This window comes from Borostomias antarcticus, assembly GCF_949987555.1.
Source record: "Borostomias antarcticus genome assembly, chromosome: 28".
In the NCBI taxonomy this organism is placed as follows: Eukaryota; Metazoa; Chordata; class Actinopteri; order Stomiiformes; family Stomiidae; genus Borostomias; species Borostomias antarcticus.
In genome coordinates, this window is record NC_140261.1 from 3,531,490 (window position 1) to 3,548,601 (window position 17,112).

A 17,112-nucleotide genomic window follows, 5' to 3' on the forward strand; every position below is an offset into this window, starting at 1 on the left:
GAGGAGGGAGAGGGAGGAGGGAGAGAGGGAGAGAGGAGGAAGAGGAGGGAGAGGGAGGAGGGAGAGAGGGGGAGAGGAGGAAGAGGAGGGAGAGGGAGGAGGGGGAGAGGGGGAGAGGAGGAAGAGGAGGGAGAGGGAGGAGGGAGGCTGTGTAAGGTAAGGTGTGAACTGGGTCTTTCTCACATTTATCACGGTCAGCTGGAGTGAGTGTGAACCTGGCCAGACCCCAGAACCCTGCTGCAGTGTAAAAATGATCAAACCATGCTGGAGAGGAGGCTGATGAGTATATAAAAATCTATCTTCTTCATCATCTCTTCTTCTCTCTTCTCTACCCCCCCCCCCCCCCCCCCCCCCCCCATCTCCTATAGTGGATCAATAACCCTGTTATACTGTATTTAGGCCTTGTCCACACGAGCCCGTGTACTTTTGCAACCAAAGTTTTTCGGTCTCCGGCTTCACAAAAATCTTCGTCCCCACGAGTGGCGTGATAGAAAATTATATCTTCCACACGAAACCGCAAAATCCGCTACCAAGTGATGTAAATTGATGTCAAACAATGGAGACGAGCAATAAAAGACTGCGGTTGTCATATCCACATGCAACCGCTGAAACCGGAATTGTCCAAAAACTTCACCCTGGACTCCGGTTTCAATCAAACACGGTTTCAGGGGCCCGAAAGCGCGGTTCCATGTGGACGAACAGTGCAACCGCGAAGACAAATACACGGTTGCAAAAGTACACGGGCTCGTGTGGACATGGCCTTAATTGAAGCTGGAATCCTGGGGCGATTTAGTTGTCATTAAACCCTGTTATGAATAAAACCAGCCTCATAAGGTCGGCAGATCTGGTCTTCCATCAATCTACTTAAGCATCCATCTATCCATCCATCCATCATCCCACACCTCTCCAGTGAAGCGTAACCTGCCCTCCGCTGAGGAGAACAACGATACCCCATCTCATGACCAATGATAACTAAGGCCTCCTCCCTCCTCCTCCACCCTCCTCTTCCTCCCTCCTGTACTGGTACCAGTCTGTCCTGTCGTTCCTCACACTGAATCACAGACGGAGGCCAGAGGAAGAGGCGAGGGACAGCAGGGCGATGATGAGGAGGGTGGAGGAGAGCAGCACCTTGTTAAAACACACCGCTGTGACAGCCACTGTGAGGCAGCTGCTGTGGGTCAGAGGGAAAAGGCGGAGGTGTTGAGGGGTGAGGAACAGCGTGGTGGGTTGACTCATGTGTTGTGTGCTGCTGTGAGAGAGACGCGGGGTTAAAACAAGGGATTTCTGCAGCATCTGCCTGGGTTGGCAGAGAGAGAGAGGGAGGGAGGGAGAGAGAGAGAAAGGTGTTGATAGAGTCGAGGGTAACACTTTAGAATGACTATCCCTTATAAATAGTTAATAGATCATTCACACAAACTGTTAGTTAATAAGTTGTTAATTATGTGTTAACTGTTTGTTAATACTGTAGTCAGTGAATGATTTACAACTATCCCTTACATAATATAACAAGCAATTAGTAAACTACGTTTAACACATCAGCGATCACAGAGCGATAGAAAGAGTTTTAAAGAGAGAGAGAGAAATGACTGAGTCTTAAATATTTAGTCCAGTGAAATAAGTCCTTTCTCGTCTTCTCCAATCCAACCTTGGCCACTCCAGCCCTCTCTGTTTATCTTAAAAGAAGATAGCTTTTAAAGTGCCCCTTGACTGAGTAAACAAACATACTGTAGCATCAACTCTGTAACTCCTTCACTCACATAGTTATGCTATGCATCATGTTCGAAATGTAATCTCCAATTAAAAGAGATAGTGGAGGTGACCGTGGCCCTTAGAAAGCTCTGATCCTTCCCTCGAACGAGACCAGAGAGAGCCCGGGGGTCATTCATGCTATTCTGAGCCTCTAAAGGCGCATCTTGGTTCACTTAGGCAGCGAGCTGGCGATGGGAGATGTATAATTCAGCGGGCAGACTGGCCAATCAGAGAGAGTGTTATTCCTCTGGTGTTTGGATGCCGTCTCAGACAGAGGCGTAGTCACCGCTCTCTTAATGAATAACGCAGGGATAAAACGCCTCTGCTCTGCTGTCTTAAATCTCACGCCTGCCTTCTGGGTACTGGAGGCCCTCGCCAAAGGGAAGTGTCAGATTCCATCTCACCCAACCTGAGGGGGTTTGAATAAGTGCTGGAGCTGAGGAGGCCTGTGGATTGGATACAGCCCAGCCCATTCTCAGACGGATGTGGACGTGGTTATACATTCTAAACTTCTACTTATACCTGTACCTTATTCCAGTCCTTGATTCTGATTGTCTGGAAGCCATTATCTATAATTCTCTATAATTACACACCTGTGACCGCATAACAAGTACATTTTAGTATTCATGTGCCGTCAATCCTGTTAACATTTCAAAACATCTGAACATTTGATCCAATGCATTTACTATTACCTAGCTTTTTATCCTTGTGTAGCTAATGTGGCAGCATTATTAGCATATACAGAGCAGAAGCATCCCCACATCCCCTCACAGTCAAAGAGTTGAGTTAAGCAATAAACCACTTGAGGACGTGAATTAGTGGTTCTCTGCTTCGTGTCGTGCCTAACAACGCCCCCTAGCTGTTCTAAAATCATTTTAACTCACAGCCTCTCGTGGTCTATTGCTTAACTCAACTCTGACATACTGTGAGTGTATGGGATTTCACTGCACCCCCACTAATTATACCCAGAGTAAAACTATGCCAGTTCAGTGCAGAAGACTACCAGATCACACCTGGAAGCTGAGCCCATTACAATGGAACATTTCAGAAACGCTCCCCATGCCTCCTCCTCATCCTCCACCTCTCAACTCTAAATCTGTCATTCCTCCAGGCTGCCAAACAGTCAAAGAGCTGATGGAATGATGGTGGATGCTGGACTGAGAAAAGAGCTCAAAGTTATGGTGAAAGATTGTAATGACATAGATTGCCATCAAACAAGATTCATTTAAAAATATGTGGGGGCCAAGCAGGACGCGTGACCAGCGCATCAAAGACAACAAGTGAAATACACCATAGTTCAAATCTCTACTGCAGTTTTGAAAATCGGGCATACGGTTCAGAATAAATGCATTTCCAGCTTTGACAGGTTGGTGGCGCTAGAACGTTTGAGGTGTCGACATAGACTTGGTGACAGGGGTCACGGGACCGTCCCCGATGAGTGTGCCTAATGTGGTTATGATACATTAAAACATTACTGAGATATGACCACACTTCCTGTTTGGCAGCTTGGACGACAAATTCGATTGGCTGTAGCGGGCGAACGCCTTTGACAATCGAAAATCCCTGTAAGTCTTTTGTGGACATTGGTCTAGAGAATGTGTACAGCCGGTTTCATGTAGGAGGAGATACATTTTAAGTGTTTTACACAAAATACAAAATGGCGGGAAATCCAATTGGTGGCAAATTATGTCATAGGGTGCGTTGAACTCGGCTTGAGCCAAGGAATCCAACGGTACCTCGTTTTTGAAAATCGGGCTTACAGTTCAAAAGTTGCGTGCACAAACGCACCTCCAACTTTGACACGGCTTTGGTGGCGCTAGAGGGTTCGAGCTGTGGACATAGGTCTTGGTGAAAAGACTCAGGGGATGGTCATGAATGAGTGTGCCAATTTTCTTTTTACCATACGGTTCTATGGGCTGCCATAGACTCCAATGGCAGAAGAATAAAGAAAGAAAGAAAGAAAGAAAGAAAGAAAGAAAGAAAGAAAGAAAGAAAGAAAGAAAGAAAGAAAGAAAGAAAGAAAGAAAGAAAGAAAGAAAGAAAGAAAGAAAGAAAAAGAAAAGGTACAAGAACAATGGAGGCCTTCGCTTACAATGAATTCTTTTGGTGGTTCAATATTTTGCTGTGTCAGGCAGATTGGTTGAGTGTAACACTATTCATTCAAGCTAAAAGCCAATGTAGACCTGTAGAGCAGTGAGGGGGGATGGGTTAATTGAGACTGAGATTTTGCCACAGGCATGTGGAACGATAAAACAAGTTGTTCTGCTTGATTCCACTGCACGGAAATCTTATCTTGGTCAGGAAACAATGTAAGTAACAAAATGAAAACCCGAAGGGATATTTTTGATTTGAGCTTTGATAGGGACATTTAATGCGAGTGCGCAAACCAACTTTTTTTTGTTGTTGCACTATATAAAATAAAAAAGCATATATTTGAGCTACAGTCAGATCTGATTATCTTAATGACTGCTTCTTTAACCTCCTGAGCTGATGATTATGAATTTGGCCTACATGTGCACTTGTACTGCTACTCCTACTACAGTAATGCATACTGTACAAAACAACTAATGGGGTTCAAAAGACCTAATTTGCCTAAACGTTACATGTCTGTTTACTAACGTTATGCAATTCAGTGGGCGAATTGTTCATGCGTGTTGTTGTTATGCAAAAGTGCATTAAATTACAAAAAAAATCAAACAGTTCATGTTGGAGCCTCCATCGATATGGGCGTTAAGTTTGAGAGAGTGGAGGGGGAAAGATTTTTCTTTTTGATTAAAGGTTGCACCACAGCATGTTTGAAGGCAACAGGGACACATCCTGAGCTGAGGCTGGTGTTGACCAAAAGCAGCACACAAGCTCCGACTGCGTCAAAAACCTCCTTGAAGAGGCGAGAGGGAATGCTGTCTGTGGGCCAGTTTGTAGGCCGCAGATGCTTGACTACCTCAGAGAGAGAAGGAAGGGACACAGGCTCAAACTGGTGGAGAGCAGCAGGGCACGGAGAAGGAGCCGGGTCTGGGATAGGCCTAGCAACTGTGTGGGCTGGTCTGAGCGAGGCCACCTTATCAATAAAAAATATTAAAAGGTTGTCGCAGAGAGTAGGTGATGGCACAAGGGGGGAAACATTGCGGGGATTAATAAGAGAGTTAAGGACATTAATTAAGAGCTGGGGCTTATGACTGTTTTTGGAGACCAGGGAGGAGATATAGGCCATTTACAGCTCTCTGGTAGTCAGACAGGCAGCCATGTAAAATGTCTAGGGAGACATGGAGTTTGTCCTTTTTCCATTTTCTCTCAGCGCGTCTGGATGCGCGTCTGAGAGCGAGCGTAGAGTCATTTAGCCACGGCTCAGTGAGTGCTTTGGGGTGCTTTGTCTTAAAAGGAGTCCAAAATGTCAATGCATGTGGAATTACAAACAGACAAAATGTCAACAGCGCTGAGGGCACAATTTTCTTTCAGTGTAGACAGCACAGAGTCATTTGCGCAGACAGACAATTATGATGCGGTCAAGGGGCTAGGAGCGCGCCGGCGGCATGCGGGGTCAAAAGGTCTATCTGCCGGGCAAGGAAACGTTAGTGAGAACAGCACAGGTAGATGGTCAGAAATGCATGTTGTTGCACAGATTTCATTGACGGAGACAGACAGGCCATGAGATAACACTAGGTCTAGAGTATGCCCCTTTTCATGTGCCGGTCCTGATACGCACTGGATAAGATTGAAGGAATCAAGCAGATTTAGGAAATCCTTAACCAGAGGTCGGGATTCACAACACACATGAACATTTAAATCGCCAGAAATTAAAATGTGGTCATATTTAATAGTAATCCCTGACAGAAAGTCCACAAAGTCATTTCTAAAGTCTTTGTTGTATTTCGGTGGGTGATATACAGATCGGATCTGCTGACAGCGCTCCCGTCGGGGATGGACACGCAGCAGGCGGCACAGGGGGGGGAAATGTTTGTACTGTAGGTCACCATCTAGCAACGGGCGAATAGACAGCCATAAAGTCTCCGATGAAGCTCTGATGTTAAGGAGAGCTTGCCGATCATAAACCAGTAGAGCGGACACATCGCGACATACACACAGTAACAGAAACAGGGCAGCAGCAAACAATAGTGGGGCAGCGAGGCGGATGGCAAGCCACCATGGGCGCCATCTACAGCTAATGTGAATCATGAAAGCCTAATATATAGCACACATCTAATCCTATCAGATGAGAAATAGACATTAAATGGCATATATGGGCTACACAACAGCTAATCACCATGACAAACACCTATAATATTATAATATAATATAATATAATGACTGGAATTTCTCCCGTTTGTCTGGGACCGTTTGTCTGGGACATTGAAATGCACCGATTTTTTTCTACCAGAAACCCTGAAACAGATGGAGGACATGATCCATTTTCTTCATTCCGAGGGTGGTCCGTGCCCTCTGGCACTCTGGACTCCTCAGATCCCATATTCATCTATTCACGATGGAGAGAGATGAGACGCTGCTGGAGTCCGGAGGAAAGACGGAGGGAACGGAGAGGAAGAAGAAAACACTGATGAGACTTGAGCAAAAGATTGAGTGAGAGAGAGAGAGAGAGAGAGAGAGAAGGGAGGGTAAAACCCTGACTCCAACTCCACCTTTGTTGAATCCATCACTGGGGAAGGCAAAGGAAGGCTGCGGTCTGAGTGCTTCACACAGAGCAGGATCAAAGGGAATCCACATCTGATACAAACATTTTGTTTGAATAAATGTCACGGGTTCGTTCAGGTGGGGGTTTGAATGGGGACAGCAAAGGGCAAGGAGGGTTGTGCGAGAGTAATGACTGACTATGCAATACTGATGCTGGCCTGACCAAGATGAGTCCTCACGATCAAACTGGCTTTACAAAGTCCCTTTCATCTTGTTCCTTCATATCTCAATTATAAACATCGGAGATCTCTGGTAATGGTGGGGTTTTATCTCCATTTGTAGTTGGTACAGTACTGTGGTTTATTCACAAGCCATTTGTTGCAGTACAGCGGCATAGCCAAGTACCAATCCATATTGAAAACACACAGAGCATAGATCAAAAAAAAGAACCTGTGTCCTCCAGAGAATAAGAATGCAGAGCCACTCACACACTGATTGAAACTCAACTACAGTACACCCATCACACACACACACACACACACACACACACACACACACACACACACACAAACAAACAACAGCATGTACTCCGTGCTCTCTCAAAGCAGGAGACAGGAGGCGTTCTGCTCTGACTAAAGCCTTGGGCTCCTCAAGGAATCCCTCAGGATGCGCTTCCACACAGCCGGTTATGCAGATATATATTAAGGCTTGTGTGAATACTCGATTGTGATTGGCCAAGACGCATTCGAGAGGCATACATCATTTCTCCACAACGCCCGGTATATACGCCCGGCATCGAACATAAATCAATCAATCAAATATAAATCAATGCGCAGTTCAAGATACAACTGATCCAAACAAGAGCCGTAGCATCCCAAACATGATATAGTGGTTGCTATAGAAACCACTGCATTTCCAAGCTTGCCCAAGATAAAACAGCGGTGAACAAATAGCAACAGAATAGCAAAACAATGATGAATGAAGATATTTTCAATGTGAATTTTAATATATCTGGCAAAGGCAATAACTTTGACACATGGTGGGCAAACGAGACTGCCGGTGAAGATAAATCACGCTAAATGAGTGATAACGTCATAACGTTAGATTTGGGTGGAGAGGGACTATAAAAGTTACTGGTATATAAGTAACCCTAACCATGAATTATCAACTTTTCAAAGCTAATATGAGTAAAGGTATGTATTTTGTTCTCAAAATTATGTTTTCTGTTGAAAGGCCGTTGTATAAGCGGGATAATGAACCAGGGGCGGGTCTTTGTGCTGTTTAAATGACCTTGGCGGAGGCTGCGCCTCGGGCAATTCACTACCTCCGCGTCGCTCATTTAAACAGCACAAAGACCCGCCCCTCGTTCACTATCCCTTACTAAATCATCCTTTTCTCTCAGAATGTCACACACACCAAAGCACCAACGAGAGCACCGTGCTCACTCATTTCTCCCAACACACTGCAGCTCGTTGAAGCTAACGAGCAAATAATGCAATCGATAAGTAAACAGCCCCCTAAATGAACCAATAAACGCACCCATGCTATGACAAACACAAAACTGACTCGGATCAATAAATTCCACTTTGAAAGGTGAGGTGTGTGCGCGCTCGCAAGCGCGTTGGAACTCCTACCTCGTCATATCAGTCAGTGTCAGCGGTAATCATGTCTCATCAATACATGTCCTCTCTGTCTCAGAGAAAATAAAACGCAGGCAGCTGTAGATCCCAGCCGCTGAGAGAAGAGCTTAGAGCCCACACAGCCGTATATCTGTATGCATTTCAGACACAGCCTAGCTGTGACAGGTTAAGTAGCACATTACTTTGGATACTTTTAAAAAGGACTTCACACCTGAGAGGACTCTCGTCACGGTGACAGGAAGTAGATAATCCCCCATGAGAGAGAAACACTTGTCTTACTGATGGGTATCAATAAAGTACTCGCAGACCGTAAGTATGTATTTATGTAATTCATCAGTCTGCCTTTCTAGTGTAACTATCCTGATCACTTATGAGCCACTGAGGAGGGGAAGAGTGGGTGGACAGACAGTCCCGGCCAAGCCCAGAAAGGACAAGGCCTGGGTCACACACACACACACACACACACACACACACACACACACACACACACACACACACACACACACACACACACACACACACACACACACGCACTCCCTCAGGGTGGGCGGCCGTGACAAACAGCCCCTCAGCACCTCCACTCTGGGCTCTGGGAACCTCGCCCTCCAGTCTCTGAGGACCAGATGGTTACAGGGACCGTTCTCATCTAAACACACTCCGAAGCTAACAAGCGCACAGATGGATGTCGGCTCCTGGAAGCCAGGTGGCCAGACACGCTTTCCCACAGGGAGCAGGCAGCAGCGGGAGGGAGTGACATTCATTCATCAGTTGTGGAGGAGAGAGCTTCAACTCATGGCAGGCATCAGTCAGATGCCAGATCAGCTCTAGGGCCACACACACACACCCATGCACAAGACATCCATCTTGGCTGACTCAGTGTCTGAGGCCTGGGTTACACACGGTGGCGATTCTAGAGATTTATAATTGGGGTGACAAGCAAATATTTTAGGGTGGCCAAAAAGTGGCCAGTTTATCATGTCCTATATTTAATGTATATTGATCTGCCTGGTTAGCATACACTAATCTCAAAATGGTTCCCATCAATCCTATTCATCAAGTGGAAAATGAGGCTCTATGAACTACCCCTTTAACGTCCTGAGACCCAAGCATTTTTGGCATGCATTCATTTCCTAGTTATTTGGCATCAGTAGGACCAGCTAAATATAATAAAATAATAAAAAATAAGCATAATCTTTGTTATATAAGTACTCTATTCTATAGTTTCTTCTGTCAGACAGTCTGATAGAATAATTATCACAGTGCAGACAGCATGAACCTAATAACAGTAATTATGTAAGTATGTAAATTAAGATTTAGGTGGGCCAGGGACCTGATATTGTGCATGCTGACTCATTGGAATGGCTGTGACCCACTAAATACTGTAGAACAGGGCCATAATTAATGTTATTAATTACTGTACACCAGTGTTTACCCTGCTATGACACCTCAACATGGCTTCTGGGAAAATGGTCTACTGGATCCTAAAAACCAGACCATGAGGACGAGCTGAAGCTGAGCCTGAACTAGGGGCTGGCGTCTCTTCCTTAGTCTCACACTGGCTGGCAGCACTAGTATCAGGAGTCTTTTCTGTCTCTCTCACTCCAGCTCCTGTCTCTTTCCAAAAAAACAAGCAACCTAATATTACCCTTCCTCTTCATTTTGTAGGCTGGCCTTCCTTCCTATACCTGCAACAGTCATATTTTTAACATATATAAAAACGTGTTGATATGAGATAACGCAATACGATACAACGATAGCTATAGATAGATAACTGTTATAAACATGCAATAATATCCGTTGGTCTGTGAAGATGGGGTGGCAAGACTTTTTTCAGGGGTGGCAGATACCATCCAATGCCACCCTGGTAGATTCGCCAGTGGTTACACAAGCTTGTTTCCCCCCGTTTACAGGTCTTGGATGGATGGATGGGTCTTGTTTTCACCTCACGGTCACACGACCACAGCGTTTGCGTTGTCAAAACCCGTGAAGTTTTGAGAATGCTGCAAGGGATGTTTTCATTCTTTTTCCTGGATCCCGCTATCGGGTGAGCTGGCGAAGGCGATCTCGTTTTGATAACGATGAACAGAACTTTTTACAGCCCAGAATGTGATTGTAGGATTGTAGGATTCGAACGCTGGGCTGGAATTGATTGGTCAAAATACACAAGATTTGATTGGTCGAGAAATAAAGCTTGTTAGACAAAAAATAGGCTAAAGGCAATATACCATTAATAAAATAGACTACATGTTTCCTAATTATATGGTTTATGTTAAGACTGATGACTGATTTGCTTCCGTTCAGAGCCGTGGAATGTATTTTGAACAGGGTGCTGAAAAAGAGGGTCCAAAGTCCATCCCCCCCAAATTTTTAAATGAGTTCTATAGTTATTTGATTTTGTTAGGCTATTCTATTCAATGTGATTATTCTAATCTGTTCTACTTCTGTTCTATGTTTTGACTATTATAATACTCAAAACGCAATCTCCAAAGGCAAAGGCATTTGGCAGGCGGCAGCCTTCATTTAGAAAAAGTACTATTTCCGTAGACTTTGAAAAGATTGACACCCTAAGGCTAAAAACCTAATAATATTAAACATTTGATTTTGATTTGATTGGTTTAATTGTACCGGAACTTCAAGATGAGAATAAGACTGATTTAAGACTCAGATTGCCACCTCACACTCTCCGACTCTAGCAAAACTCTCATGATTTGATTCAGACATTGGAAAATTGCATTTATTTAAATCATTTGGATGTATAGACAAAATGTGACGGTATGGAATAGATAGATAGAGAGAGAGATAGATAGAATCCAGGGTAGACCAACTTGTGGTCAGTGGAAGTGAGTTGAAGTGCCTGGTCTACATCAAAAGACTCACAAAGTGATCCAGACATACAGTCTGATCACCGAGTCTTCCTAAATGAGCTCTGTGGCAGGACATTCATATTGAGCCAGTAAAGGAAGGAAGCTTCTCACTGTGCAGCATAAAACAAGCTCCTTCTCTGCTCCCCCTGCAGCTCCAACACTGCTGTAGTGAAGTAGTTCCATCCTGGGTCTGAGTGGGCTGGTGGGTCTAGACGGAGAATGAGGAGAAGTCAGGCAGCACAGAACCCTGGGGCACTTCTGATTATGGGATGTTTATCAGCCTGATTTGCTACAGAGACACACAGAGAGAGAGAGAGAGAGAGAGAGAGAGGGAGGGAGGCGTCCCCGAGGGAAGCGAGTACATTATTATCTCAAAACTTAACAAGAAACAAGACTATAAACAAACCTTGCAGTGTTTACTAATGAAGGCAACATGTTAAACAAATTCAGCGATGCTATTTCACCAGGCCCAAGGCCGAGTCACAACACTGCATTTACTCCCAGCGGTTCCTCTCATCATGCCTGCCTGAATGGGTCCTCACAGCGAGGAAGCGTAGTGGGCGTTCTCTCTTTAAAAGTCTTGAGTGGGCAGGATTTCTATTACTTTTTGTTTCTTTCCAGTTGTGTAATAGTTAGTCTTAAATAATACAGTTGTGAAGTCTAAAGCTTAAGTAAATGCTTGCTTTATTCTTCTTCTTATCTAGAACCTGTTTTATTGCTTTTATGGCCGGGCTTGATGGACTGGATAACATTGTGCTCTTTATTAGCAGTTGCAGTGTCTTCTAGGTACTGTAATTGAAATGGAAACACTACTACTACTACTACTACTGCTGCTGCTGCTGGTTGAAGTGATTTGTGGCATATGCGTATGCTATTACCCTAGACAAATGTCTAGTATGTGTAAACTGTGTACATGCCAAATAAACAGATCTTGAATCTTGATATACAAAGGTTTGCATGGAGAAAACATCCTCACATCAGCACTATGTGTGTGAGGATCCCTCACAGATTTCATGATCACCTTAAAGCAGAGAGAGAAAGAGTGTGTGTGCGTGTGTCACTAATAGAGCGTCAGGCGTAATGAGATGAATCTATCCATTAGGATTTCTTAACGAGGGTAAATCCACACGGCTGCTAGTTAGTCCTTGAATCATGGCTCCTCCTCTGGGAGCCGGAGGACTTGAGACACCAGAGAACATTAAAGCCCCCAAACTGATGCTGTAGATCGTCATCATCTAGCTGTTGTTTCATCAGGGGGCAGATGACTGCTCCTCAGCCGAGCCACACACACACACACACACAACACACACACACAACACACACACACACAACACCGGAGACACGGCGGGCCGAGGGAGCGACGCTCTGTCATCGCTGCTCCCCCCCCCCCCCATCAAGATCCGCTCCACTGGTGCCGAGCAGCAGGCGAACAGACACCTCCGAGGCCTGGTGACGCGTGGCTCGTCCTCACCAGCTCTGTGTCAAATCCTCCCGCGCGCACTCTCTAGAAACACCCGATTGTGACTAACAAACTGTCACCTACTGTAGCAGACCAGCATACTGACAGCATTGGGCTGTATTTGAGATACCGCTCTATGCTTTTGTGTTCGGCGTTATAGCAGTAGAATAGAGATGATTACTAAATCACCTCTCCGTGGCTCAGACGCTGTCAAGACAGAGAACGGCCTGGTAAAGACGCTGTTAACGTGATGAGTGGTCTCTCTTGCAGTGGGACGGAACAGAATTGCTCTTCAAGGCTTTGGTCGAAAGCTGTCTGGTGGTCTTTCATCTCAGGAGAGTACATTTCACACGCTAGCACGTAGCCACCTACTGTACTGTACTCAAGTTCAAGAGATTTCAACGCCACATGCAACAAGTACAGGTACATTGGTATTCTAGGCCCTGCTCCTCGCCACAGTTGCTCATTAATTCCTAAGTTCCTGACTAAACAATGTAATATACATGTGAATAATATATTAAACTAGACCTAAAAGTAAAGCCTATATGAATACGACTACTGAATAATACTGTATATTTGTTTGTTTATTTGTTATATTGACATGAACCTAGAAATAACCCAAACCTAAGACTAAATCTATACAGTGTACCTCAGAATATATGAGTTATAATATGAATACAAAGCAGACAATTACATGGGCAAAGTCATTGTAAAAGTGCAGTCGAGAGTGAAGCGTTGGGTGCTGGCGGATGATGGGGGGTGGGAGGTAATTAGTGGTGTGGGAGGTTGCAGGTGGTCTTCTGCTGATGGTTGTTGAGCATGCGCACGGCCCTGGGGACGAGGCGGTCATGAAACCTGTTTGTTCTGGTCAAGATGCTTCACCATCTGGAGTTACACATGCACGGAGCCGCACGCACGCACACACACACGCACGCGCACACACTCACACACACGTCCAAGGTTTCTGCAATGACACACGAATCAAGGTTAAATGGAAAGATGGTGATGAAACAACGTTTTCTCTTTCTCTCTCAGACGATTCAGACTACTGAATCCAGACAAACGAAACATACCTGACCTTAATGTCTGGTCAACGTAAAACCTCTCCTTCTGACCATCACAACATAACGAACAATGACCGACCCACACACTTTCTAGACCATCATGTCAACCATCAAATCCCCACATCCCATTGAGGAACAAGAACGAGTTAGAGAAGACAGGATCATCATTCTGCTAAGTTCGTTTCTGTTAGTTGTATGCAGTGAATATAATGTATGTGTTTTGCCTTTACAAGATGTCCTTCTACACTGCACAGTCTATTATCTATCAAATGAACGTGTTGTTTTAAAGCTTCATCAACAGATCAACTCGTTGACTTCACACCTCACTCATTATTGTAGTACTGATGCATCATTATGAGATACTGAGAAATGACAAACTATGATAAATTGATAGATACTTAGCGAATTAATCTGAACGAGCTCACGGACACTGCAATGAGGACATTCAACCCGCTGAGCAAAGATGAATGGTACATTATACAGTATAGAGTGGTTCGGTAAAACCAACGATTAATTCAGACCAATTAAAATCACCAAGACAGCAACACCTATCTGTCTTAAGGGAGCCTCTTCAGTCAACTTCTAATGCAATCAATTAGATGTTCTTTCTCTGATGAAAAACATGCCGTCACTGATGGAACAAATGAGACACATCGACACACGCGCACACGTGCGCACACACACACACACACGTGTTTCCTGTGGAACTGATCTCTTGGTGTGGTGGTGTGTGAAAAAAAGAGTCCGACTTCGAAACCAAAGCAGGGGATCGGAGACCGCCCTTCTTCCTCCCTTGTTCCTCTCTCCTTCCTATAAGTAGGCCTATAAAGATGGCCTAACTTAGCTTGTAAGGCTGGTAAAGTCCTAGAGCTTAAAATGTAATTAATGACATGTAACTGGACGGGATAAAACAGTAACCACACAGGCACTTCATAAATCATGTATTGTAGGTTACCATTATAACAGCAGCTGCTGTTATAATGGTAACAGCTGCTGTTTTCTGTTATTTTGATTGGCACTTTTTAGGTGGCTGGAGGAACATTAACGCAAGCTAGTGTTAGTTCAGCCAGCCAAAAAGACCGTCGCACAATCCATCAGGCAGCGCTGTACCTGACTCGCACAAAAGTTGCAGAACCTACTCGCGCTTGTGGTGTATGTGTCCTTGGCAACGCTCGCTTGAAGGGCTGACTGACAGACAGACAGACAGCAGCGCGTAGTTCAAATGGAGCAGGCTCCGCTTCGGCTCAAACTGTACTTTCAGATAACATTATGTAACGTTAACAACACAAGGCCAATTTATCATATTCATTTTTTACTTGTCCAATCAGACAACTGAATGAGGCATTCCTCTTGGCCGAACAGAGTTTACTGGTCCCTGGGAAGCGGGAAAAACTGTTAGCCTACTACAGGTAGCTTGCCTTGTTCCTTAATCCGCCGGTGTGAATCATGGCTAGCCGGCAATAACCTAGCCTACCTGACAGGTCTCATCATTCTCCTCTCTCTTCCTCTTCAATAACCTAGCCTACCTGACTGGTCTCATCATTCTCCCCTCTCTTCCTCTTCAATAACCTAGCCTACCTGACTGGTCTCATCATTCTCCTCTCTCTTCCTCTTCAATAACCTAGCCTACCTGACTGGTCTCATCATTCTCCTCTCCCTTCCTCTTCAATAACCTAGCCTACCTGACTGGTCTCATCATTCTCCTCTCCCTTCCTCTTCAATAACCTAGCCTACCTGACTGGTCTCATCATTCTCCTCTCCCTTCCTCTTCAATAACCTAGCCTACCTGACTGGTCTCATCATTCTCCCCTCTCTTCCTCTTCAATAACCTAGCCTACCTGACTGGTCTCATCATTCTCCTCTCTCTTCCTCTTCAATAACCTAGCCTACCTGACTGGTCTCATCATTCTCCTCTCCCTTCCTCTTCAATAACCTAGCCTACCTGACTGGTCTCATCATTCTCCTCTCTCTTCCTCTTCAATAACCTAGCCTACCTGACTGGTCTCATCATTCTCCTCTCCCTTCCTCTTCAATAACCTAGCCTACCTGACTGGTCTCATCATTCTCCTCTCTCTTCCTCTTCAATAACCTAGCCTACCTGACTGGTCTCATCATTCTCCTCTCTCTTCCTCTTCAATAACCTAGCCTACCTGACTGGTCTTATCATTCTCCTCTCTCTTCCTCTTCAAAAATCGTCGTATGCCCATCTGGAAAATTGTATTGATATATTAGGTTATAGGATCCGCTAGTTGTCATCAGGGAATTATAAAACCAAAGGCTTTACCAACGTGCTTGAGATGGGCAGGAGCTGTCGGCACGTCTAACTGTAGCTATAACGGCACTTAGATTACTAACATAAATGTATTTTAGACAGTAGACTAGGCATTTTGAGGAGTAGGCCTAGGTGCCAGCACCAGTGTTTGGCCCAATTGAAACACTGGTTTACAGTATGGTAATATTTCGTTGTAACCTCATGCCGCTCACTGAAGAAATAATCCCTTCACGCGCCGAGTCTTCTGATCACCTCAGCAAGGAGCAGCATGGAGCGGCACAGAGCGCGCGGCCTATAGGCTCTTTATTGAAAATAAATAGTCCTAATGTGGGCGCGACAGTGGTTTTGAAAGCGCATTTAGGCAGAAATATTTAGAAAGTTTTATTTATATATAGCCTAATTTGTATTATTGTTTTTTGTATCAAATGTTTGGTGTGGCGGCAAGGATCTTGGCAAAACCTTACCAGTTACACACACACACACACACACACACACACACACACCCCTCCAGCCAAGCACGCATCACACCCTGTGCGGCAGGTCTCCTCGTTTGAGAGAGCTGATGTGAGAGCTTTGATCAGCAGTTTCTGTTGGCAAGGTAACAGCAGCAGGACTCGGGCCCGAGAGCCGCCAACAACAGCTTAGCCGATTCTTTGGATACAGTCAGATAATGAAACACAACACAGGCCTTCTAACCTTCTATATTTGCCTTAAACCTAATTGGCCACTCAGTTATGTGGTTTTGTAGAAGTGTGCAATGGGACTAGTGTTCACTCTGTATGTGTTTACATTAGATCTGCAGCAATACCATAACCATCCAGTTTTATGGCAGTGATAGAGCAGCGTTACTAGAGTACTACTGCAGCACCTGGAGGCAGGCTGGGTCTCTTCCTCTTCTTGCTGTTCTCCGCTCCGTTCTCCAGAGGACACTCTGTCACCAGCGGTCCGCTGGCGCCGCTGAACTGCAAGGGCTCGTTGTTGGCCAAGGGGTCAAAGGGCAGCGGGTTCAGTCCTGAGAGACACAGCACAACAAACAAAGCCATGTTAGACACAGCGGTGCACTTCTAAAGGCTGAAATATACACAGGACAGCTGACGCACGTATCCTGTGTTCATCTGGTGCTTCCTTTGTGCATGTCTTCCTATACTGTAGGCCTTGTGTACGCATACGCAAGGTGCAATACCAACAGAAATCGCGGAGCATTATACCAAAGATCCTCTGACGTAGGAATTATGTGTTCAGTTGGGAATATAGACAAATGACGTAACAGAACAGGACATTTAACGGTTTCAGTTAGGACAGCAAGCATGCGATGTCGCGTTCTGTTGCTCGCATCGCAAGCAGTTAGGACACGGTGTTAGATCCACAGTATGCTTCATACTGAGCTCAGGTGGGCTACTGTACCTCCCAGGTGTGGAGTTTGCATATTCTCCTCATG

General features: G+C 45.0%; 1 protein-coding gene across 1 annotated transcript in view; it reads right to left on the reverse strand.

The window, feature by feature from the left end:
- Positions 1-16,662, reverse strand: part of LOC311326532 (ecto-NOX disulfide-thiol exchanger 2-like) — a 94,126-nt gene extending 77,464 nt beyond the window's left edge. Inside the window, exon 1 of the mRNA XM_084459438.1 lies at positions 16,543-16,662. The gene's annotated coding sequence lies outside the window, so the exon portion shown is untranslated. The remainder of the gene's footprint in view (positions 1-16,542) is intronic.
- Positions 16,663-17,112: the final 450 nt, after the last annotated feature.